Genomic DNA, 23,757 nt, shown 5'->3' on the forward strand with positions numbered 1-23,757 from the left:
GAGAGAGAGAGAGAGAGAGAGAGAGAGAGAGAGAGAGAGAGAGAGAATCCACAGTAATAAAGTTATGCATGTTGAGTGAGCACTTCCAAGAAGGACAAGATTTGAGGCGTGGGAGCATGGTCCAAGAGGCATGCTTGATTTACATACACACCTAATGTTATAAAAGCAAAGGGTTGACATGTGTAACTAACATTTCTCGTAGACCGTATCGAAAGTGAGATTCATGAAAAGGATTGCCGAGATTTACACATGAAGGATGCATGCAAGAATAGCCGTCCGATCACGCAAATGGACGGCGGGATGAAAACCTATCGAGGTTCGTTTCTAAAAGGAGAAAGAGAGTGTCAGCACATCAAAAGGAATGGGTTTTTCGGCATATCGCCGATTTATTTAAATGGGTATTTTTCCAGCAGAGCTGTAGCGAAGAGGAGGAAGTGCAGATAAACCATGCAGCTGCAGCACACGCCGCAGCAGCTTCAAGAGAGCTGGACGACGAAGAAGAGCAACAGGCCCATATCCACAGCAGAGTGCAAAACACAAGTAGGTAGCACCCAAAGGAGGCCCAACAAGACCCCTCCTTCGTAATCTTCCCGTATCTCAAGGTACCCATCTTACCTCTTTGCATGCTTCCTCTTTGCTCTCTGTCAGCTTTCTGTCTGACTCTTTTGTATTTATCATTGTAGTATTGCTTATTCTGTTATGGTATATTTGCTTGATGCATGCGCAGGTTTGACCCAATGCATATACGTGTTGTAACAAGAGTGTTGCTTTTGTACTAATCAACGTATGCCCCCCTCGGGGACCTTGTAGGGTAAGATATGCCTATTAATGTGCTATGCATTTGCATCACTGTCTGCCTTTTGCACTGATTCATTTGCGTAATGCATTTCATTTCATATGAACACTGTGCGTTTAGAGAGATGTGCATACTTGGTGCTGTTAATTGCGGTTAATTCATGGAATCCACATAGGATACACTATGCTTAAGGGTGTGCACTCTAACAAATGCATTTGCATCAACGTGTGCCCTTTCAACCATTGCACTTCCATGTTGCATGAAGCTACCTTTGAGAGTTAGAGAAATGCGTTCGAAAGTAGAACGTTTGCAAGCATGTTACTCATGAGTTGATGTAGAAGCATATGCTCACATGAGGGACGTTTCTCACCCTACCACCTCCTCACGAGCATGTGTCACTTTAAGTGAGCGCTATCAAGAACTATAGTCGACACTTTGTATATAGCGTCCACTCTCATTCATATAGCGTGGGCTGTTTTTGGGGGGTCGATGCACCTTATATTACATCTTTGGCGTGCAACTGGTGGGGAAAGGACCATTTAAGTTAGCACTACACAGCCAATGAATCCCTTGGATGTGAAAATCATGGGGGAGTGAATCTTTCGTAATATGTCATTCCTCTTGCACATGCTGATTCAGCACTTTCAAGAGGGACAAAGATTTGAGCCATGTTGAGTGAACATTCCGGAGGAGGAATTAACTACAATTTATAAAATGTTCTCACTCATATATAAATTAAACTGGGAGAAGGTGTTAAAAGGATTTTTCACCTCTTCAGGGGAGGTGCTACTACATTGAGTGTGTTGTTTTGTGGCCATGCCCAGCTTATGTGAGGTAGTTTCTCTTATTTTCCGTGTTGCTCAGCCTTATTTGCTGGCTTGGTTGATACCTGCCTAGTTTGGTGTCTGGTAGGGCCCTTTTTGGAAATTTATGGAGAATGCTCGGATTGGGTCTCTTCACATCCCAGTTTACCCATTTGTAAGGGTCATGTGGTTTTTATGGAGAGTCAAGTGCACAACTAGGGGCATCCCTGTAGTACCGGCATTTTGGCATTTCTCTCTCTCTCTCTCTCTCTCTCTCTCTCTCTCTCTCTCTCTCTCTCTCTCTCCATCTCTCTTTGCACTTTACCTTACACCTCTACCCCTTCTCGTGTCCCCTAGGCGACTCCTTTAGGGGTGTTTTACCCCAACAAGGAGTTTGTAGTCATCATGGATGCAGATTCGAAGAATGACTATGCAAGGGCATCTCTATTTTCAATTGGTCAAGACACTCTTCAATGGACATGGTTGTTCACAAAAATAGTCATACTTTTCGCCGATCAACTACTATGTCTCTTAGCCAATCGATCGTGCCTCTTCGTCAAGTGGTTGCTACCATCGGTCTATACATGTGACTATTCGCCAAAGAGTCGTGTCTGTACACGATGGAACATGACTATTCATGTCTCTTTGTCCCCTATACAAGGAGCCTATTGTAACAGTATATTCACTGAATCAAATAGTTTGTCCTAGTTCTCAATGTCAATGTCTCATTGTTTGTAGTCTTGAGTTTTCATCAAGTTAAGAGTCTTCCACCTCTCTGGCTGGTTTTGGTGTAGCTTCTACAGTTAGGTGCATCGGAATTGAAATGGTGAAGATTTAGGTTTTACACTTCCACAAATTCTACTTCTTTCCTTGCGTTGATGACTGCAACTTAGCATGAGATGGTTCCTTTTATTTCCTTGAAGAGAGGGAATGAGAGAGGGGTAGAGATGTGTGTGTGTGGAGAGAGAGAGAGAGAGAGAGAGAGAGAGAGAGAGAGAGAGAGAGAGAGAGAGAGAGAGAGAGAGAGAGAGAGAGAGGATGTTTCATTGTCTCAGTTGATCCAGGATGTTTGGACGCGCACTGTTTCTTCAGATCCAATGTCTCATTCGCTTACATGCATCACTCCGTCCTTTGAGGCTTGCGGACAAACCACTGCAGAGCGGGGACGAAGCCTGTTTTGCAAGGAGTGTGACCTACAGGACTGCTTGAGCTACATTCACTGATGGCTTGAGGAGTTTTCAGGACATGAGTTTCTAGGTAAGCGAGAAGTTGACTCCAAAGAGACACTTAGTCACATTCAGATTGAGAAATCCGAATTTGCCCATCATGCTTCGATCTTAACATGGATATCCAAAGCAATGTGATGATTAAGGATTGCTTTGCCCACTTCCAAGAGCGTCCTAGGGGACCTTGGTTCCTTTTATTTCCTTGAAGAGAGGGAATGAGAGAGGGGTAGAGATGTGTGTGTGTGGAGAGAGAGAGAGAGAGAGAGAGAGAGAGAGAGAGAGAGAGAGAGAGAGAGAGAGAGAGAGAGAGAGAGAGAGAGAGAGAGAGGATGTTTCATTGTCTCAGTTGATCCAGGATGTTTGGACGTGCACTGTTTCTTCAGATCCAATGTCTCATTCGCTTACATGCATCACTCCGTCCTTTGAGGCTTGCGGACAAACCACTGCAGAGCGGGGACGAAGCCTGTTTTGCAAGGAGTGTGACCTACAGGACTGCTTGAGCTGCATTCGCTGATGGCTTGAGGAGTTTCCAGGACATGAGTTTCTAGGTAAGCGAGAAGTTGACTCCAAAGAGACACTTAGTCACATTCAGATTGAGAAATCCGAATTTGCCCATCATGCTTCGATCTTAACATGGATATCCAAAGCGGATGTGATGATTAAGGATTGCTTTGCCCACTTCCAAGAGCGTCCTAGGGGACCTCCATTAGAGCCTTACGTGATTCTGTAGACAGATTACATACAGGTTCTGATGAGGTCCTTGACATAGCTTCATATTATTTTGAGCATTTGTTTACTGCTGATCATGTTACGAATGATATTATGTGTGCTAGAGAAGAGGTTTGGTCTCATGTAGAGCCTGTGTATGTAACTGTAAAAATAAAGACTTGATATGCCAAAAATGTGTAATAACAAATTCCACATTTTGGAAACTAGCTTCACACCACACATTAAAAACCTCAATACGTCATTGTTCAAATCCAGAGTTCATTGGATTCTTAAATATAATCAGACAAAGTAAACCATCTAAATCACGGCCACTGCCTTCACCCCTTCCCCTGTGCACGCTCCCTCAGCCCCTCTCCCCCCCCCCGGCTGCCTTCGCCCTGCCCTTCACTCCACGCTGCCAGCCAGCGCGCATCTAGCCCAGCCCGCCGCCTTTGCCTGCCTCAGCCTCGGCCCCAGCCCGCCTCAGCCCTCAGCCTGCCCGCCCCTAGCTCTCTCGCCTTCAACCGACCTCTGCGCCTCAGCCCCCCCGCTCGTCTGCCCCTTGCATTCCCGCATACCCCCCCCCCCCCCCCCTCGCAAGAGGCCCGGTCAGCATCAGAGCAGCTCGAGCTTACTTCCGACGCTGGCATCACGATTTTGACCCTACTAGAGACGTGCTCGAGGAGGAGGCAGACTTACCCATTTCGATCTGTTTCCCTCGCCTGAGGCGAGAGTACCATCCCCTCCTACCCAGGATTGGTTCCATGTTCGGGACATTTCTGGAGTCTCCACGCACGGTAGCTTCAGTTGTGGCCAAGGCCGCAAGTCTACCTACTGTGCGGGTTCTCGTTTGTGACACGCACTCCCTCCCCAAGGTGGTACTGCTGCCTAGGGTAAGTGGGGGATGGATCAGACAGAGTGTGGAGTATTCGGGTCTCCTGAACGAGTGTTTCATATGCAGGCAGATGGGCCATATGGCAAAGGCCTCTCCTCGCAGGAGACCTCGACCCACAGCGCATGCGCAGCCTCCCAAGGCTGAGCATGCCAAGCAGCCAGGTACACAGGATGCACAGGCTGGTACATCGACAGAGACCAGTGACCAACAAACTGATGGTTGGCAGTAGGTGCTCGGCCACCGCTGTCAAGGGAGAGCTCACTCCACTGCTCCTCCTGGTGGTCGACCTTTTGCAGCTCAGCAGAACTGGGTTCTGACTTGGAACCGTTTTGACCCCCTTCCTCAGGACCTGCATGAGGAGGCCCCGTCCACTTGTGTTCCTCCACCACCGCCTCCTCCTCCCTCAGCCGTTGTCGCCCCCCCCCCCCCCCCCCAACCCACCTCCACCTTCGTCCCCCGCCCGTCCTCTATCCTCGATGGGGACCACAGCCTCGTCTCCCGACCCTTCGGCCGCCACTCCTCAAACGCAGTGTACTGGACACGCTGCTGCCGCAAGGTGTTCTCTTGGTAGTGCTTTCACTACGAGCCGTGTGGCTCGAGAGGGATAGCCCCACTTGAGGCCGCCTTTTTTGGTGCTCAATTCTCCCTTTGCAGCGGTCCCCAGAGGTCTGACTATCTTCGACATTCGTAGACGTTGGGATTTCTTCGACTACAGCTTCACTCGGTTTCTGGGTGATTTCTCTCCCGACTTGGAGGAGGCCAGCTTTCGAGTCCACGTTCTCTTTCTTGCAGCTAGAGGCAGTGAGGCCCTTGTGGGTTTCTCCTTTCCGTTGTGTGGTAGGGATATCACAGAGTGGACCGAGCACAGTCCTGGACTGGCTCCAAACCCAGGCTACTGAGTTCACACCACACAGGGGACTTAGCAGTGACAGATTTGGTGCAGACACTTCGGCCTCTTGCCAAGTTCAGCGTGACACCTCCAGATGCAGTGGGTTGCAGGCACATTGTGGTGCATTTGTTTGTTGACACTCAGTGCCCTCCGTGTTATGTTTTTGTGCGTGAGGATTCTTGGACAGAGGATATAGCCCTTCTGGCTGCACGCTCGGCTTGGGCCTGGGCGTGACAGTCACTTCTTGCGCGCTTGTCTAGAGGTCGTTCGGATGCGGATTACTCCCCATCCAAACCGGCCTCAAAGATAGCAAGGTTGGCTGCTGTGGCAGCATCTGTTTTCTCTCACTGACTCCATGAGGATCATCTCATGGAATGTGCAGGGATTAGGAGGGCCCCAGTTTCAGCAGGCTCTGTGCTCAGAGAGCAAGTGGAGGCTCTTTGGACAGAGAGCTTAGACTTACAGGACTCTCCCGCTGACAGAGTGGCCTCAGGACTTGCTCAGCTTAGTCGGCTCTTTCTTTAAGAGTCTTCGGCTTGCCTGACTGCAGCGAGAGAGGAGCAGCAGCGCCTCCGACGTGGCGTTGCTTCCTTGCAGAGGATGCAGGAGCAGCAACCAGATAGTCCTTGGTTGAAGGAGCAGTTACAGCAGGCTCGCCAGGAGCTCGTCAGCACAGAGCAGAGGCGCCATGAGTTTGCTTTCCATCGAAAGGCATCTCAGGGGACCCAGGTGGGTGATAGAGTGATAGGCGCTTTCTTTGAGGCAGTGGGACCTCGACATACGCATGCCAAGGTTAGTCAATTGAGGAGGCCCGGCAGGTCAGTTGCTTCAGAGCTAGAGGACATGCGTGCAGTTGCTTCTACCGTGATTTACTGTCTGCAGAGCCCCAGCCAGAGTGTCAGGATGCATGCAGAGAGCAGGTGTGGGCACAGATGCCTTGTCTTGTGAGTGAGGAGATGCGTCAGAGGCTTGAGCTGCCTCTACAGCTAGAGGAGCTGCACACGACTCTTAGTGCACTCCCCCGTGGTAGCTGTCCAGGTGAGCATGGCTTGACTCCTAGCTTCTTCTTAGAGTACTGGGACTTGCTTGGCTTGTAGTGCTTTTCAGTACATCTTGCACACAGGTGAGATGCCTGACAGCATGAGTGAGGGCCTGATTTACCTCATTCCGAAGGAGGGTGGCTCCTTAATTGAGATGCGACAGTGGCGCCCCATCACCATCCTCAACTCAGCCTACAAAATTCTTGCCAGGACTCTGAGTTTGAGGATTCAGCCACTTCTAGAGAACTTTATACATGGAACTCAGACAGGTTTTGTCAAGGAGCGTAGTATCCTTGACAACATCTTTACTTTTTGGGAGGCCTCTGCCCTTGCGCGGCTCCGTGGTGAGGATTTGGTGATTCTTCTTCTTGATTTTGAGAAGGCCTACGACAGAGTTGATTGGGATTTTTTGGAGGGCACTCTACACAAAATGGGCTTCTTAGATGCTTGGATCAGAAGGGTGTCAGCTTTGTACAGATGGGCACACAGTCAGGTGCTTTTAGCAGGAGGTAGAGGTGATCGTTTCATGCTCACACGTTCGGTCAGACATGGCTGCCCTTTGCTGAGGCGATGAGCAGGTTTTTGGTTTCATAGCAGGTTGGTTTACGTGGCTTAGCACTCCCTATTCGGGAAGATGAGCTACTGGACGCTGAGTTTGCAGACGACTCAGCCTTGTACTTGGATGGCCAGGAGGCCAACCTACACAGGTGTGAGCAGGCTCTTGAGACTTTCTGTTGTGCATCTGGCGCACTGATCAACTGGAGAAAGACAGTGGCTTTCTCGGTTGGTAGTGCTCCTACGCCCGATTGGATGCTGAGTGAGGGTTTCAAGTGGATTCCCCCAGGGACTGCAGTTCGTTACTTGGGTTGTCAGGTTGGTTTGGACTTGTCTCCCGAGTAGTAGATTGCTCCCCTCCTCCTGTCCAGCCAGAGGAAGTTGTTACAGTGGAGCTCCGCACGACTTTCTTTGTCAGGCAGAGTTGTAGTGTCCAACCACGTGTTGTTGGCTACTATGTGGTACGTCACTTCTTGTTGGATCTTCTCGAGTTCTTGTATTAGCCAGGTAGAGAGGTTGATCAAGAACTTCCTTTGGTCAGAGCGTGACACTCAGATAGCTCGGGCCAAAGTGGCATGGCAAGTCATCACTCGTCCTTGTTCTCAGGGAGGATTGGGGATCATAGACCCAGCACAGCAGAGCAGAGCCCTTCCCATCGTCAGAGGACTTCTTCCAGGTGAGGAGCCCTGGAAAGAGTTCTTGCTTTAGCGGCTTAGTGCTAGGGTGCCTCAGGTGTTGCTAAATTAGCTTTATCTTATAGAAAAATAATTCTAAATGAATTATTGGATTTATAAGTGAGAGGGTTTTCTCGCTTGGAACACCAAGGAAAAATAATTCTAAATGAATTATTGGAATTTTAAGTGAGAGGGCTTTTCTCACTGGAGACATCCGAGTACAGAGTATTCCTAGTGCGTCATTTAAAGTAATGACGAGAACACTGAGAACGGGAATATCTATGAGGCCACCAGGAACGGGTACTTCTGATGCGTCACATTGGATGGGTGACAGGGAGCATCGAAAAGAAGTATCCGACCATCCGGGAACGGACATCTCTGATGCGTCATAGGATGGGTGACATAGAGCATCGTCAAGGAGATTGTATCGTAAGTTCGGTAGGAAAGGACTAGGTGATGGGGATTCCTGATGCGTCACAAGGTGGGTGACGGGTGCATCGGAAAGGGAATATCCATAGTCGGGAGGAAATTCCGAACTGTGTTAGAATTGTGCACAAGGAAAAAGCAAGCACTTGAATGAAGATGGGTTCAGAGGAAACTTTGAGGAAAAACAGATGCTTTTTGAGAAAGCGGGATTGCTTTTCGAGAAAGCAGATGCTTTCCTGCTAGGAAGTCTATGTCCGCATTGCAACTGTGCATGTGATTGCATCCAGGGATGCCTGGGAAGTGCTGTGAAAGCATTGTTTTTAACTTATAAGGTTTTATTGAGTTTTTGGGCAGGTTCAGACTATTTTTAAACTACGCCGGCCGCCCACTTAATAAGTGGGCAGCCATCTGATAAATAAGGCAACAGATCAGCCAACGTTTTCTCTCTCTCTTTTTCTGGCAGAACGGGAAAAAAAAAGAAAAAAAAATTTTTGAAAAAAAAAAAAAAACGGCCGCGATCTCTACGCAAGCAGCTTTGTGCCTGTGGCTAGGAGCTATAAAAGCATCACATGCCCTCACTCAGAGGGGAAGACCAATCTTTGCAAGGAGGGGATGCTGTTGCAGATTTCAGCCGTAAAGAAGACGTTACCGGTGATGCCCATGGCTGCCCCAAGTGTACCAGATGTCGCCAAGACTTAATGCGCGAGTTCCCTCGCGAAGAAGTGCCTACGGAGCGTGTTTCCATCGCGAGAAGTTGCTGTTTTTCTCTGTTTTCAGCCCATAAATGTCGTAGACGGGGCTGATTTACGAGAAGGAACCCGAGAACACCTCTTCTGTGTGTAAGATTGGAAGAGATGATTTTCTATGTAGAGATCTCTTCCGGGGAATTTTTTTTCGAGAACCGAGTTGCGTTTCGAGCATCGAGACTTTGAAGGTAACGATTTTCATGTTATGATCTCTGAGTATTTGATTGCAGGTGTACTTCCTCTTCGTGAGGGAGTAGGAGCAGAGGAAGGCATGAGCCTCTGCACGAGAAAAGCGCTCTGAGGAACTAGAGCCAGATCAGCCCAAGGGTTTCGTACCCAAGTTTGGGAAGCAGATCCACGGATCGAAGAGAGGTAGACTCTCGAGATGTGCTCCAGAAGTTGATATTCCCAAGGGAAGGACTTCGTGTCCAGGAAAGCGGAGTTAATCTGCAGGAAGAGGACTCTGGAAACAGAGTTAGAAAAGAGTTGCAGGGATGTCATGCCCTTGTCCGGAAGGTGAGATCCAGAGGCGAGAACCTTGGTTCTCAAGGATTTGGAATAAGGAACGGAAGTTTCTTGGAATAGGGTTTTGCCCTAGGAATCGGAAGCTAAGGCTTCCAGGAACCATCAAGTCTTATTCTAGAACGAACGTGGTAATACGTTCGGTTCAAGTGCTTGTATAGACTTCTCCTCAGTAATAAAGATACTATTACGGGGGGGGACCATCCCATCTTCTGGTCCCGAGTATTGTGTCGATCTTCTCACTTTATCTCTCTCTCTCTCTCTCTCTATCTATTTCTCTCTATATCCTCTGGCTTCAATATTAAGTGATAAATTTTATTTATCCGAGTATATTTTATATTGCTATGCGCTCCTGTTTGTGACAGTGGTATCAGAGCATGGTCTCCTCTCTTTCTCTGTAAAGGAGGACGACTCTAGGAAGATACGGGAAGAAGCCATGACAAGCCAAGAGAGAAGTAAGGAGGCAGAAACCTAAGTCCTGCAGGAAAAGCTCGCAGAGTTGGGAATTTTTTTTTTTCTCTCTGCAAGAAGTCGACACAAGACTTGGGATTCTCTGAGAAGGCGACAAGAGCATGATGCTCAAGAACCTAGAGACTCCAAGGAGCCGAATGCTCAAGATCCTTTAGAATCCAGAAAATATCCATGAACATCAAACCATAACCATAGCCAAGAAATCCCGTCATTTCGGGAAGGATATGAAGAAGGTCTTTAGACCTGGGAACACTCCAGTCAAGTTTGATACTTTTGACGGAAGGGAAGATGTCCTGAAAGCTACTACTTTCATTCGACAGTTTGAAGTTGCCTTTGCAAACGGCAATTTCTGAGAAGCGTCGAAGGTGAGGTATTGTGACCAAACACCTCAAGGGGATTGCAAGTACTTGGTGGTATACCAAAGCTCTGCAAGGAACTTACAACAAGACTTGGATTCAATTCAAGGCTGAATTTTTCGACAAATTTTTTTTCCTCTACACTTTGAGGAAGGCATCCAAGAAGATTGGGATGGGTTTGCCCAATAGGAACACGAGTGAGTCAAAGCAAGTAGTGGTTCACTCTTGCCAAGGTAGCTCCACTCTCGATCCTCTCTGAGGAAGGAAAGATGAAGAAATTCAACAAAGGACTTTTGCCCGAATTTTGTAGACGCATCTGCAAAATACTTTGCAGCAGATGGTAGACTCACCAATAAAAGCTGAAAGTGTACACCTTAGTGTACACAGAATCCAATCCCTGTAGTGGGACGGGAATCATTGAACACAGAAAGTTTGGAGTAAGGGAATTCAATCTAACTCCTGAGTTCTTGATAGAAGACCCTCGAACTTTAAGTGAGAGGGCAGGTTTTCAATCAAAGTTACATCTTTGAGGAAATCATAAAGTGCATTGTGCTTGTTTGCTCTTTTGCACAAGATATGGTTGTGTCTAACCGGGACTATCACTCTCGAGTGTTTATGAGAGAAGGATCAAACTGAAACATTGTTTTTGGAGATGAATTGGTTTGCTTAACTAGCCGGAAGGTCAACTATTGATCTGGTATCCGGTAATTCTCGAACAGATTACCTGCTACTGCGGGTAGGAAATTATGAAGGAACCATTCTGAGCTTTCAAGCAAAGAAAAGCTTTCATGAAGCTTGAGTACTCTTTAAGCCAACACCCCCTACACGGTAAGGGAAGATATGGTAGTGCTTTTTGCACAAGTGAATGAACACTCTCTTTAGGAGGGAAGGAACAAGCGACGACTACGGCCTGTGCTTGAGGAATCCAAGGATTTAAATCCTAGATTATTTGATGAGCGGGTTTTCCTCTAAGATCGAGCCAAGTGATCATCAAGTTGAGCGTCTTCGCTCTAAGGATCTTATGAAGGGAAGGTAATTTCCCAGGTTCACCGAAACTTTAACACAACTTAAGAATTATGTACACTTTTGAGTACATGGATAACACACGAAGATGCAGACCTATGCCAAGGAACTGGACGAGAGTTTGTTATACTCTCTTGAGCGCCTTTTTGCGCGCAAGAATATTCCGACACGAGAATCTCTATTTGAGATGTGTTTGGTAGAAGGAATCTACGGAGAAGAGGTTTTCCGATGGTCGTTGATCATTGAGTACGCTATGTGCTTTTACCATTACAGTAGCAACTTTTGGTTGCGGTATATGTTTCTCCATGAACAGGTCAAGTAGCATTTACACGCTGCTGGAAGAAATTCGAACTATTATGTTCGTAAGAATATAGTTCGCCAACCGTTTCAAAATGGTAAGAATTACATATGGGAGAACATCCTTGAGAATCAAAGAGGGTTCGCTCTATTGTGAACCGGGTTTGAACGTACGTTCAGAAAATGCTATGGCTAGAATCCTATCTGCCTGAGATTTTGCAAGTCGTCATTGATGCTTGCAAGGTGAATCATTTTTGCTGATTTTGTAAGGAAGAGACGTTAATGGGCGTCGGGAAAACACTGCTAGTGGTAACAACTCGCAGGAGAATAAGATTGGAAGGAAGTGTCGTCGTGCACAAGGAATCTTCGGATTGGAACCGTTCGCCTATGTTGAGCGACGGCCCGGAACAAGAACCTTCTTTAAGGTGATCGTAAATTGTGAAAGAAAGACATCAAGATTAATACTCTTATGATTTGGGCATTCCCTATGTGGGAGGAAACAAGAGGTTTAATATCCTCAGGACTAATAGCGCAAGGTTATGCACAAGGACATAGACCTAAATTTATTTTTAGGAGGATGATTCTTCTGGGGATTGAGAAGGTGGAATTGAGTTAACAGATTCTTGGAAAGACGCGAATGACGAGTTCTTACATGGCTCGTAAGATTAATGAATGGTGAAGGATATCCTCGAGGTACTAGAGGAAGGACATGAACTGGTAAGGTAAGTACTGAATTATTGAATTTTTGTTTAATTTAATTTCTAAGTTCTCTACTAAGAAAGGACCAGCTCAACTAACCATTGAGCAAGATTTGGATTTTTTTCCGGTTTCTCCCCGGCAGTTCAGTTGGACCTCTACAGTTGAGGACAACTGTTTATAAGTGAGAGGGATGTTGCTAAATTAGCTTTATCTTATAGAAAAATAATTCTAAATGAATTATTGGATTTATAAGTGAGGGTTTTCTCGCTTGGAACACCAAGGAAAAATAATTCTAAATGAATTATTGGAATTTTAAGTGAGAGGGCTTTTCTCATTGGAGACATCCGAGTACAGAGTATTCCTAGTGCGTCATTTAAAGTAATGACGGGAACACTGAGAACGGGAATATCTGTAAGGCCACCAGGAACGGGTACTTCTGATGCGTCACATCGGAAAGAAGTATCCGACCATCCTGGAACGGACATCTCTGATGCGTCATAGGATGGGTGACATAGAGCATCGTGAAGGAGATTGTACCGTAAGTTCGGTAGGAAAGGACTAGGTGATGGGTATTCGGGATGCGTCACAAGGTGGGTGACGGGTGCATCGGAAAGGGAATATCCATAGTCGGGAGGAAATTCCGAACTGTGTTAGAATTGTGCACAAGAAAAAGCAAGCACTTGAATGAAGATGGGTTCAGAGGAAACTTTGAGGAAAAACAGATGTTTTTTGAGAAAGCGGGATTGCTTTTCGAGAAAGCAGATGCTTTCCCGCGAGGAAGTCTATGTCTGCATTGCAACTTTGCATGTGATTGCATCCAGGGACGCCTGGGAAGTGCTGTGAAAGCATTGTTTTTAACTTATAAGGTTTTATTGAGTTTTTGGGCAGGTTCAGACTTTTTTTAAAATACGGCGGCCGCCCACTTGATAAGTGGGCAGCCATCTGATAAATAAGGCAACAGATCAGCCAGCGTTTTCTCTCTCTCTTTTTCTGGCAGAACAGCAAAAAAAAAAAAAAAAAAAAAAAGGCCGCGATCTCTACGCGAGCAGCTATTCGTGCCCGTGGCTAGGAGCTATAAAAGCATCACATGCCCTCACTCAGAGGGGAAGACCAATCTTTGCAAGGAGGAGATGCTGCTGCAGATTTCAGCCGTAAAGAAGACGTTGCCGGTGATGCCCATGGCTGCCCCAAGTGTACCAGATGTCGCCAAGACTCAATGCGCGAGTTCCCTCGCGAAGAAGTGCCTACGGAGCGTGTTTCCATCGCAAGAAGTTGCTGTTTTTCTCTGTTTTCAGCCCATAAATGTCGTAGACGGGGCTGATTTACGAGAAGGAACCCGAGAACACCTCTTCTGTGTGTAAGATTGGAAGAGAGGATTTTCTATGTAGAGATCTCTTCCGGGGAATTGTTTTTCGAGAACCGAGTTGCGTTTCGAGCATCGAGACTTTGAAGGTAACGATTTTCATGTTATGATCTCTGAGTATTTGATTGCAGGTGTACTTCCTCTTCGTGAGGGAGTAGGAGCAGAGGAAGGCATGAGCCTCTGCACGAGAAAAGCGCTCTGAGGAACTAGAGCCAGATCAGCCCAAGGGTTTCGTACCCAAGTTTGGGAAGCAGATCCACGGATCGAAGAGAGGTAGACTCTCGAGATGTGATCCAGAAGTTGATATTCCCAAGGGAAGGACTTCGTGTCCAGGAAAGCGGAGTTAATCTGCAGGAAGAGGACTCTGGAAACAGAGTTAGAAAAGAGTTGCAGGGATGTCATGCCCTGAGTCTGGAAGGTGAGATCCAGAGGCGAGAACCTTGGTTCTCAAGGATTTGGAACAAGGAACGGAAGTTCCTTGGAATAGGGTTTTGCCCTAGGAATCGGAAGCTAAGGCTTCCAGGAACCATCGAGTCTTATTCTAGAACGAACGCGGTAATACGTTCGGTTCAAGTGCTTGTATAGACTTCTCCTCAGTAATAAAGATACTATTACGGGGGGGGGGACCATCCCATCTTCTGGTCCCGAGTACTGTGTCTATCTTCTCACTTTATCTCTCTCTCTCTCTCTCTCTATCTATTTCTCTCTATATCCTCTGGCTTCAATATTAAGTGATAAATTTTTATATTGCTATGCGTCCCGTTTGTGAGAGTCAGGCTGGACGCCTATGGCGACTCTCGACTCGATGGATCTTCACAGAGATGCGCAGAGTTGGCTTGAGCAGGAGACTGGAGGACCGCTTCGCTGTGAGTCTGCTTCAATCCTGGGAGCAACTGCGGCGAGGCCTGGAGCAGCGTCAGCCTACTTGCACGGAGGAGCGCCTGAGACAGCCCCTTGTTTGGAACCCCATGGTTAGCACTGAGAGAGGCCACTTGGTTGGTAGTCGGCCTTGCATTTACTTACGGAAGGGAGAGCCTTCCGTTCCTTTAGTGAGAGAGTGCAAATGATCACAAACAAAGTGGATAAACACTGTGAATGAAGGTGTTGAGACTGAGAGAGAGAGAGAGAGAAGAATATGACACTAGAATGCTGTCAAACCCTCCTCCGAAGGCCCCACTGTGTATGGCGAGAGCGGTCTACTATTGATTGCACAAGTCTCTACTATGCTTGGACTTGCCGACGATGTCGACGACGATGAGGACGACGAGGAGACGGGTTGAAATCTGAAAATGCTAAAGGCTGAAATCTGCAAATCTTTATTTGTTGAATTTTTTGATTCTATGTTGGTGACGATGACGATGCAACGACGACGCGCTGAAAACGCAGATGCTGAAATTTGCGTTTTCCGGGCTGAATTTGCAAATTGTGGCTGATGTGATCGTGCGGCGAGGATATGCTGCGGGAAGGTGAGATCTGCGAGGTTTGGGACTTCTACTGCGATGTTTGACTGCTGAAAACGGAAAACGCTGGTGCTTACTGAGGTTCCGTTGCTATGAATCTGCAAAACACCGAGGCTGATCTGCAAACCAAAAACGCTAGGGCTGGTTCTCTCCTGTTGGAGAAATTTGCTAATGCTAGGGTTGATCTGTTGTGTTGCTGTGGAATCTGCTAACGCTAGGGCTGATCTGCTATCTTGCTGTCGTCGGGGCTGATCTACGATGCAAACGCTAGGGCTGATCTGTCCTGCAAAAAATGCTAGGCTTTTAGATGGGCTGAAAACGCTAGGTCTGTTGTGAGAAGGTGGTCTTGCTGAGAAGGTGCCTGTTAAAAGCGAAGTTCCTACTGCCTCTGCCAGATTGTGCTAGTGCTAGGTTTTCTTATATACTTACTTGCTAAAATTCCCCTACCTAGTTTCCAACAAAAGTCACTTAAAATATTAAGTGAAAATTGTCAAAAATAGGGAAATAGGTCTAATGCTCTGGAAAATGCTCTTGATGGATTCTGATGGTAATGCTGATGATCATGCTGTGTGCAACCAGAGGATATGCATCTACGAGTGTCTCATATCCTCTACTCTAAGTGTCTGGACATGCACGGTCTGCGAACAGACTCACAAAAGTGCCTGATCACTTCCTATTCTAGACTGACTTGACTGAACTGAACCCCCGTCATGCTGTAGCTTGTCCACGGACACATAGGGTCGGATGTGTCACGTGACAAGTGAGGGCATGATCTACCTTATTCCCAAGGAGGAAGGCTCCTTAGATGAGATTCGACAGTGACGACCCATCACTATCCTCATCCTACAAAATTCTGGCAAAGGCTGTGAGCTTGAGGATTCAACCACTACTTGAGAGCATTATATATGGGACCCAGACAAGTTTTGTCAAGGAGTGTAGTATCCTTGACAACATTTTCACTTTTTGGGAGGTGTCTACCCTCGCCCGTCTCCGTAGAGAGGATCTGGTGATACTGCTCGATTTTGAAAAGGCCTCCGACAAGGTGGATTGGGACTTCGTAGAGGGCACTCTAGGCAGGATGGGTTTCTCAGATGCTTGGATAAGAGGTGGGTCAGCTCTCTATAGGCGTGCGCACAATCAAGTGCTCTTGGCAAGGGGAAGAGGGGAACGCTTCATGCTCATGCGTTCGGTTAGACAGGGTTGCCCTCTAGCCCCTCCTTTTTTTGGTCTATGCTGAGACGATGAGCAGATTCTTGACTTCTCAAGTTGGGCTTGCGTGGTCTAGAGCTCCCTATTAGGGCAGATGAGCTACTTGATGCTGAGTTTACCGACGACTCAATCTTGTACTTGGAGGGCCAGGAGGCCAATCTGCATAGGTGTGAGTAGGCCCTTGAGGTGTTTTGTTGTGCATCAGGAGCATTGATTCAAGAGGAAGACAATAGCTTTCTGGGTTGGCAGTGCTCCTACTCCTGATTGGTCGCCAGGTGAGGGTTTTAGATGGATTCCCCCAAGGACTGCAATTCGCTATTTGGGTTGCAGCAGACTGCTCCCCTCCTCCTATCCATTAGGAGGAAGTTGCTGCATTGGATCTCGGGCTCTCTTTGGCAGACAGAGTTGTGGTGGCCAACAAAGCGTTGTTGGCTACTATGTGGTACATGACGTCTTGCTCGATCTTCTTGAGCTCTGTATCAGCTAGCTAGAGAGGCTGATCATGAATTTTTTTGGTTAGGGCGCGACACCCAGTTAGCCCATGCCAAAGTAGCCAAAGTAGCCTGGTAGGTCATCACCTTACCATGTTCTGAGTGGAGCCTTGGGATCATAGACCCAACACAACAGAGCAGAGCCCTTCTTGGGAAGTTTGTTGTCAGAGGATCGCTTCCAAGGAAGGAGCCCTGGAAGGATTCGTTACTTCACCGGCTTCGAGATCGAGTCCCACAAGCAGGAGGCCCTAGGAGCCCTTCCATCACGTGGATCTTTTCAGAGATGTGTAGAGTTGGTCTGAGCAAGAGGTTGGAGGATTGGTTTGCTGTGAGCTTGCTTCGGTGTTACTTGCACGGAGGAGCGCTTGAGATAGCCCCTAGTTTGGAACCCTATGTTTAGCACTCAGAGAGGCCACCTGGTTGGTAGTAGGCCTCATGTTTCTTGGGGTCCCATGGCAGAGGGCCCAACACGCACTCTTGGCGACTGGCTTAAGTTCTCAGGTTCCGAGGAGACACACAGCATCTAGCTGCGAGGCATGAGAGGGCAGAGCATGTGCCAAGACATTATGGAGGCTTTACTAGCTGATTGGCTCACCCTACAGACAACAGCTCCCCGATGGATGGGGGCCTTCACACGACTGGAGGTCCTTATTGCAGTTCGTGCTTGCTCGGAGTCTGTACCCCCCCCCATGTTTTTTGAGATGGAGGGAGAGGATCGCCTACACAAAGTCTCAATAGAGGCTCCACAGGTTGAGAAGTGCTGTTTTCAGAGGATATGGGACCCAGGTAGTTGGCATCTATGAGAGGACTTGTGTTATAGATCCTGACCCAACAAATCTTGAGACAAGTCACTGGTGGCTTTGGGCTTGGGAGAGCTGCCCTCTGGCACGAGTGCAGTGGGACCCCGGAGAGTGGTTTTGGAGAGAGCCCTTCTCTTCAGCCAATCACCCTTGGATCCTGTTCTTTCAGTACACTGTTCGACTGGGGCGCCACATATTGGCAGTATGAAGAGAGTGAAGAACATGCTTACTATGTGTGTTTATTCATAATTGAACTTAGATAAAAGCTGAACTAAGAATGAAACTAGAAGACAAGAGACTCAGAGATTGAAGGTGTGTTGATTGATTGAAATGTGTTACAACTTACAAGGGCGTTCTTATATATAAATTGAAGAGACACGATGAAGAGACTTGACCATAGGTCAAAAGACATGACTCTAGGCCAATAGTCGTGTCCCTCTGTTGTAGAGTCGTGACCCTTCGGCGTAAAGGTGCAGCCATTCGTTCAAGAGCCATGGCTATTCGCCGAACAGGTGTGACTGTTGGGCGAAGAGACACATCCTTTGGAGAATCGGAGGTCTCAGATTTGGTGCGTCTTCATATCTGCAAAAGAATCAAGCGAAGAAGGCAATATAAAGACAAAGAATACGTCACAATCGTGACATTCCCTCCCATTAAAAATGAGAGTGTGTGTCAAAGAAATGACTTCTAATGTTAATAGAACTTTGGAATAGCATCGAATCTCCGAAAATCTTAAGTCTTTGAGTTATCTGGAACCTTGGTCTTGAACCTTTGCTTCTTGCGAAACCTTTTTGCTTGGACTGCTAAATCCCATGTCATTGCATTATTCAAAGACTTTTTAGAGGAATCTAAGCATAATCAAGTTGACTGCAACAAGAGATTGATCTTCAAAATCCTTCATGTGATGTAAGATTTCTGGTTCAAAATCTCCTAATAAGTGTGAAATATGTGGTGAAGAGGAAATCCTCTGAAGGCATTCTTCAAAGGGGTTAACTTCATCTTTATGAATCATTGGAGAGGATTTCGGATTGAGACTGCAATTATCTTTCAATAATGAATCCCAAAATTCTTTAGAATCATCTTCAAATAATGTCACTTCATGACTTGCAATTGGCATATCATCATCCGAATCGAAGAAAGCATAATCGTCTTCTGACTCAAAATTTGCAACTATCTCCTAATCTTTGTTTGGTAACGAAGTATCACTTGGAAAAACTTCTTGCTCAAAACATCTTTGTCTTCATCGATTGATTCAGGAGAAGTTAATAAATTAAAAAATTCATCAATTTAATTTTTGCATCTGCATCGAAAATCATATTTGTTTCATAATCCATTGTATCATGCCGTTTGACTTGTACATGTGAGGCTTGAATCACTCGTTCCGCATCATAAAGCCCGTGTAAAACCAATTCACGTCCATCTTTGAACAAATTGATAGTATGTCCTCGAAAGCTAATAGTTGGATCATATTGGAATAACCAATGTTGACCAAGAATCATGTCGTAATAAGATAGAGGCATGACTCCGGAATCTAGTTGATCTGCATAATTTTGAATATTGAATTGCAACTGCTGAACTGTCTCATCACAAGTTAAAACTGATCCATCTACTAATTCCACAACATATAAGTGAGATGTCTTTTGAGCTGGCAAGCCAAGATCTTGAACTATCTAAGTACTGAGAAAATTATTCGAGCATCTGTTGTCCACCAAAATATTGATGGAGCGACCATTGAGAGTTCCAAGAAGACTCAAATCTTGCTTTGAGAGACCTCCAAAATTGAAGAATCACATTGAGCATGCTTCATAAGAATAGTCATATCCTCTGAGACACAAATTGTGTGAAAAGCGAGCGTTATTTGAAGATTTATCACCAGGGAAAAAGTTCCTTGTAGGGTGTCAATTATCGCCAAGACGTTCCACATAGGCGATTGCAGCATCCAAGGTGGTAGGGTTGTATTGTGCACATCGTCCTTCAGGGTTGGTTCAAGCCCATCAATGAAGCTCTGTAATTTATCAGAGGGACTGAGATTCTCTATCTCGAGAGTTAGTTTCTGAAACTCTGTGATATACGTGGCCAAGCAACTTGTCTGGCTTAGGCGGCGAAGAGAGGACCATGCATGAAAATCTGCATTGGCAGGTTCGAATTGCCTTGCGAATAGCGCACCGGAATTTATCCCAAGAAGGTGTGTGTTTATCATCAGCAACCCGTCGTTGCCACCAAAACAATGCGGTGTCCTTGAGCAGAGAACTAGCAAGTGCAACTTTTTTACTCTCTACTAAGTCCGTGTTGGACAAGTAGACCTCCATTTTGAATAGCCATTGGTCCAGTACGCGCTTGTCGCGGCGACCATTATAAGAATCTGGTTGTTTAATATCCAATCTCTTCTTCTGTGCAACATTAAAATTTTTATAAAGTAATTGAAGTTCGCGATTGTCTACCTCATCGGTTGGATCTGGTTCGTTTTGTTCGTCCACGGAAGCTTTGGAAGGAGGTATCAAAGCAGCATGTGTAGTCCGAGGAGCAGTATGATCAGTGCATGATGAGTTTTTCGTTTACATCTGCTTAAGGCGAGTGTTGATTGAGGCGAGGCTCGTGGAAAGTGCTAGAGTGAGGGCATCATCTGATTGGCCTTCTCTATCTTGTGATGTTGGCATAGTTACGCCTCAAAGGGAACTCGAACATGTGGAGGAGCAGGTTTTGGGACGAGTACTTTGGGAGTGGGAAGTATGTTTGGAATGGGTTCGGGCTCTGGAACTTTCGGGCAAGGTGTCTTCAGGCAGTTCGTCTACGTAAGACAAATACGAAACTGGCACGTCATAGGCTTTGTCGTCCATGAGGAGTGCGAGGCCAACACGTGTGAATCACCGCGAGAGAAGGTGTTGGATGGTTCGTGCGTAAATAAATTTCGCTGGCTGTCATGCTGGTTGTTCGTTTTAAAAAGGAGGGTTCTCATTGTTGAAAACAAATTGTCTAGCGCTGGTGGGCTTTTCAATATATAACGCTGATGTGGGTTTTAATGTAGTGCACTGCTGGTTTTAATACATTGTGCGCTGTTGAGGTTTTACGTAAAATAAAGGCTAGCGAAGAGGTTTGCCAGCGAAAGGGTGTCACGAACGAGCATGCCAGCAGCAAGGAGCACCAGCACTTGGGATTTTCTGTGCGCAAAAGGTGCTAAACGCTTGGAGGGGTGCGATAAGGTTCAAGGGCTGCCGGGTTAGCACCTTTTCACCGGAAAAGGTGCGAGCACTCTAGGCAAAGGGGTGCCACCAGATGAACCGGTGCATGTGACTCTCCGGGTATGTCGGGTAGCGATTGTCCAGGTACGCCGCACACTGACATCCGTGGTACAATATAGCTATTAGTAGGTAATAAACAAATACCAATGTTACCTCATACGGTCGGGAGAAATATTGCATTTCATCTTTCTTCCGCTCCCATACAACTCCAAGAAAGGGGGTAGCGTGTAGCGGCGAGGGTGAGAGGCTCACAATGAAATCGGTCCGTGGGACGGTAGACGTTAGCTTTCACCCGATCTTTAACACTTGACTTTACGACACAAAGCAATGACTTAAAAGGAACCTGTAACTGAGACTGGAATTACACTTCAAAACAAAAGCACGGCCAGGAAGCTAGAATGCTCTCAGGCAGACAGCGACACCTGTAGGCCCCAAAGGTTGGCGCCCCTTTCGGTATTTCTTTATTCTTTAACAGAGGGAATAAAACATGTGATTTCCTACAAGCTGACCCGCACAATCTCGGCTGAATTCCATCTGTTCTGGCCCGATTTCCGCAGCATAACTGTACTAGGACGCCTCACAGCCAGTATCCCCACGCAATAGATGACTTTCCCGACGCATACGGACACTTTGCAAAACCTGGCGAGAATCTGCAGCACGCTGAATTCCCCGGAAATGTGCCATATCACCTCTACAACGGTCCCCTCTCGTCTCTGAACCTCTTGGGGGTATTAGAGACCGTTTAGGGCCGAAACCCTAAACTTGCAAAAATACACAGCAGGCTGTAATTCCCTGTTTCGGGCTCCGTTTCGCGTGCCGGTCGCATCCGTAGCAAGTCCTCGAGCTCCCGCACCTGTAGGGCTACTTGCCCTTTGAATCGGACGAGATTTCGCACGTGAAACCTCTCCGAATTCACCTGTACTTGCGGGGATTAGCTTCTAGCTAATCCAGTACCTGTGCTAGAGGCTCTTGCCTCGGCAATCGCGCATGAACCCACACAACTGTACATAGGTCAAATGAGAAGCCCACTTGAGGGGCATAATATAACTGCTCGTAGAGGTGAGAGAGAGCGGTGCTTAGCGTGCAGGGCATCACTCTTGGCACCGCACTGTACATAAGAGGGAAAGGAAGCACTCCATAGCTCTTAACCTGTGACAGAGACTTCAAAAATGACGGGAAAGGAAGCACTCCATAGCTCTTAACTTGTGACAGAGACTTCTCTTGCATGAGGAAAGTGCACAGAAATGTGCCACTTGGCACAAATACACGCATTTTCCCGTTTCGGGGTTGCCGTCTATAAATCTCCCGACTGGTTGCCCAGTTGACTTCGCGGCAGAGTAATAAAATGTTTCCCTTGACATTCCAGAGCTAATGACGTGAACACTTTTTCTGGTCCAAAAATAGCAGTTCCCTAGATTTTAGGAGATGCTTCCATGGCACTCACACGGGTCGTCTGACCATCAATCACCACTGGAACCACATCGAAAAATACAATGTCGGCCAGCTATCAAGTGATTTACACTTGTAGCCCCACCGTGGCTAACCTTTGTCCATTTGCCCAACTTCAGTGCTCACTCGCCGTCCGGCCTAGACTCTCACTGTCCTCCTCAGACCATGCAACTTGGGCATTGGCATTTCCAAAGGGGTGCTTTAAAACAAGTCAAATAAAATTCCCCCAAAAAGAAATCAACAAGTAAAGTTGCCACAGACTCGTGACATACCCCCCTCTTGAAATTGCGAACGTCCTCGTTTGCATGAATATCAATCCATTAGTGTGTACAACACTTCGTGAACACCGTATCACGACTGTCAACCTTTTCGTGTGTACACACCTCGTTAACATGGTACGTGACATACATGCTCATAGTTAACACTCTTGTGTATTCAACACTTGTTAACTCATGTATGGTCTACCTGTGAGACTGTTCCATTGACATAGTGGATAGCTTTCACACTGTGCCACTGGCTTTAATAGAGTCCATAACTTTTAGTACACTTCGAATCCTTTCAAGCATAATATACTAGCAGTTTAAAAATGCGTCAACATGTACTCATTAGAAGCAAGTACTGTACTCTTGACAATTGACAAGACATACTTACTTCTATAGCACTAAACAGACTTTTGGACAAAACTTTTATTCCCCAAGGGCAATTGCCAAGTAGGGTACACTTCTATTGCACTAAATCCATAGATACATGAGAAGTGCTAGCTCCTCGATCACCCCCCTCTAGCGGAGGTCTCTTTCCTTTTGACCTTTGCTCTACTTGAGTTGGAGAATACATAGGTGCTAAACCAAAGGCTTCAAGGTAAAGTTGCAATACATTTGGTGACTCTAACTGCTTGCTCTCTTCCATCCACTTTGCTTCCATAGGTGGATAGTTCTTGAACTTCACCAAATATGGTCTTGTAACCTTGTCTTTGACTTTTCTTTCCTTGTGTGCCATGATCTGTTCTGGGACCAACATTTAATCAAGCTCTTCAACTGGCATATCCTCTGGCATCACCAATAAATGGTCTGAGAAGACCCACGTGAAAAGCATTGTGAATCTTCCAGTTCTCAGGCAATTTCAGCCTATAATTGACGTCATTGATCTTCTCTATTACTCGAAAAGGCCCATAGTAACGCATACTAAGCTTTGTAAAGAGACTTTTGTTGCCTTTTCGCTTCTTTAAGCATGCCTTTTCAAACCGCAATAGTACCCAATCACCAAGTGAAAACAACAATTCATGATGGTGGAGATCAACAAATTTCTTTTGTTTTGCCTGTGTCCTTTCAAGGGCATGCTTCATCTTCTGGTACATTTCATCCATATTCTGTACGTATTGATCTGCCTGAAAGATCTTTTCCTTGGTATGCAAAATGGGAGGAACTTTCACATAACCTTCGACAATTTCAAAAGGTGCTTTGCCCGTTGAAGAATGCACTGTATTATTGTACCCATATTCAACCAACGACAAAAACTGCTCCCACTTCGCCTTGTGTTCTGACACATAACACTTAAGCAGATCCAAGACAGTAGAATTTTCCTCTTCTGACTGCCCATTTGTCTGTGGATGAAACGAGGATG

General features: G+C 46.5%; 1 protein-coding gene across 3 annotated transcripts in view; it reads left to right on the forward strand.

Annotated features, from left to right (window-relative positions):
- Positions 1–363: 363 nt before the first annotated feature.
- The window catches only part of LOC147440426 (RNA-binding KH domain-containing protein RCF3-like), a 146,448-nt gene continuing 123,054 nt past the window's right edge, over positions 364–23,757 (forward strand). Inside the window, exons 1-2 of one of the 3 annotated variants that reach the window (XM_086530163.1) lie at positions 366–602; positions 728–811. The gene's annotated coding sequence lies outside the window, so the exon portion shown is untranslated. Of the gene's footprint in view, positions 603–727; positions 812–23,757 lie in introns of all 3 variants that reach the window. The other 2 variants (XM_086530164.1, XM_086530162.1) reach the window with 2 other exon arrangements.

This window comes from Adiantum capillus-veneris, chromosome 15 (assembly GCF_014529385.1).
Source record: "Adiantum capillus-veneris isolate H3 chromosome 15, ASM1452938v2, whole genome shotgun sequence".
Taxonomy (NCBI): Eukaryota; Viridiplantae; Streptophyta; class Polypodiopsida; order Polypodiales; family Pteridaceae; genus Adiantum; species Adiantum capillus-veneris.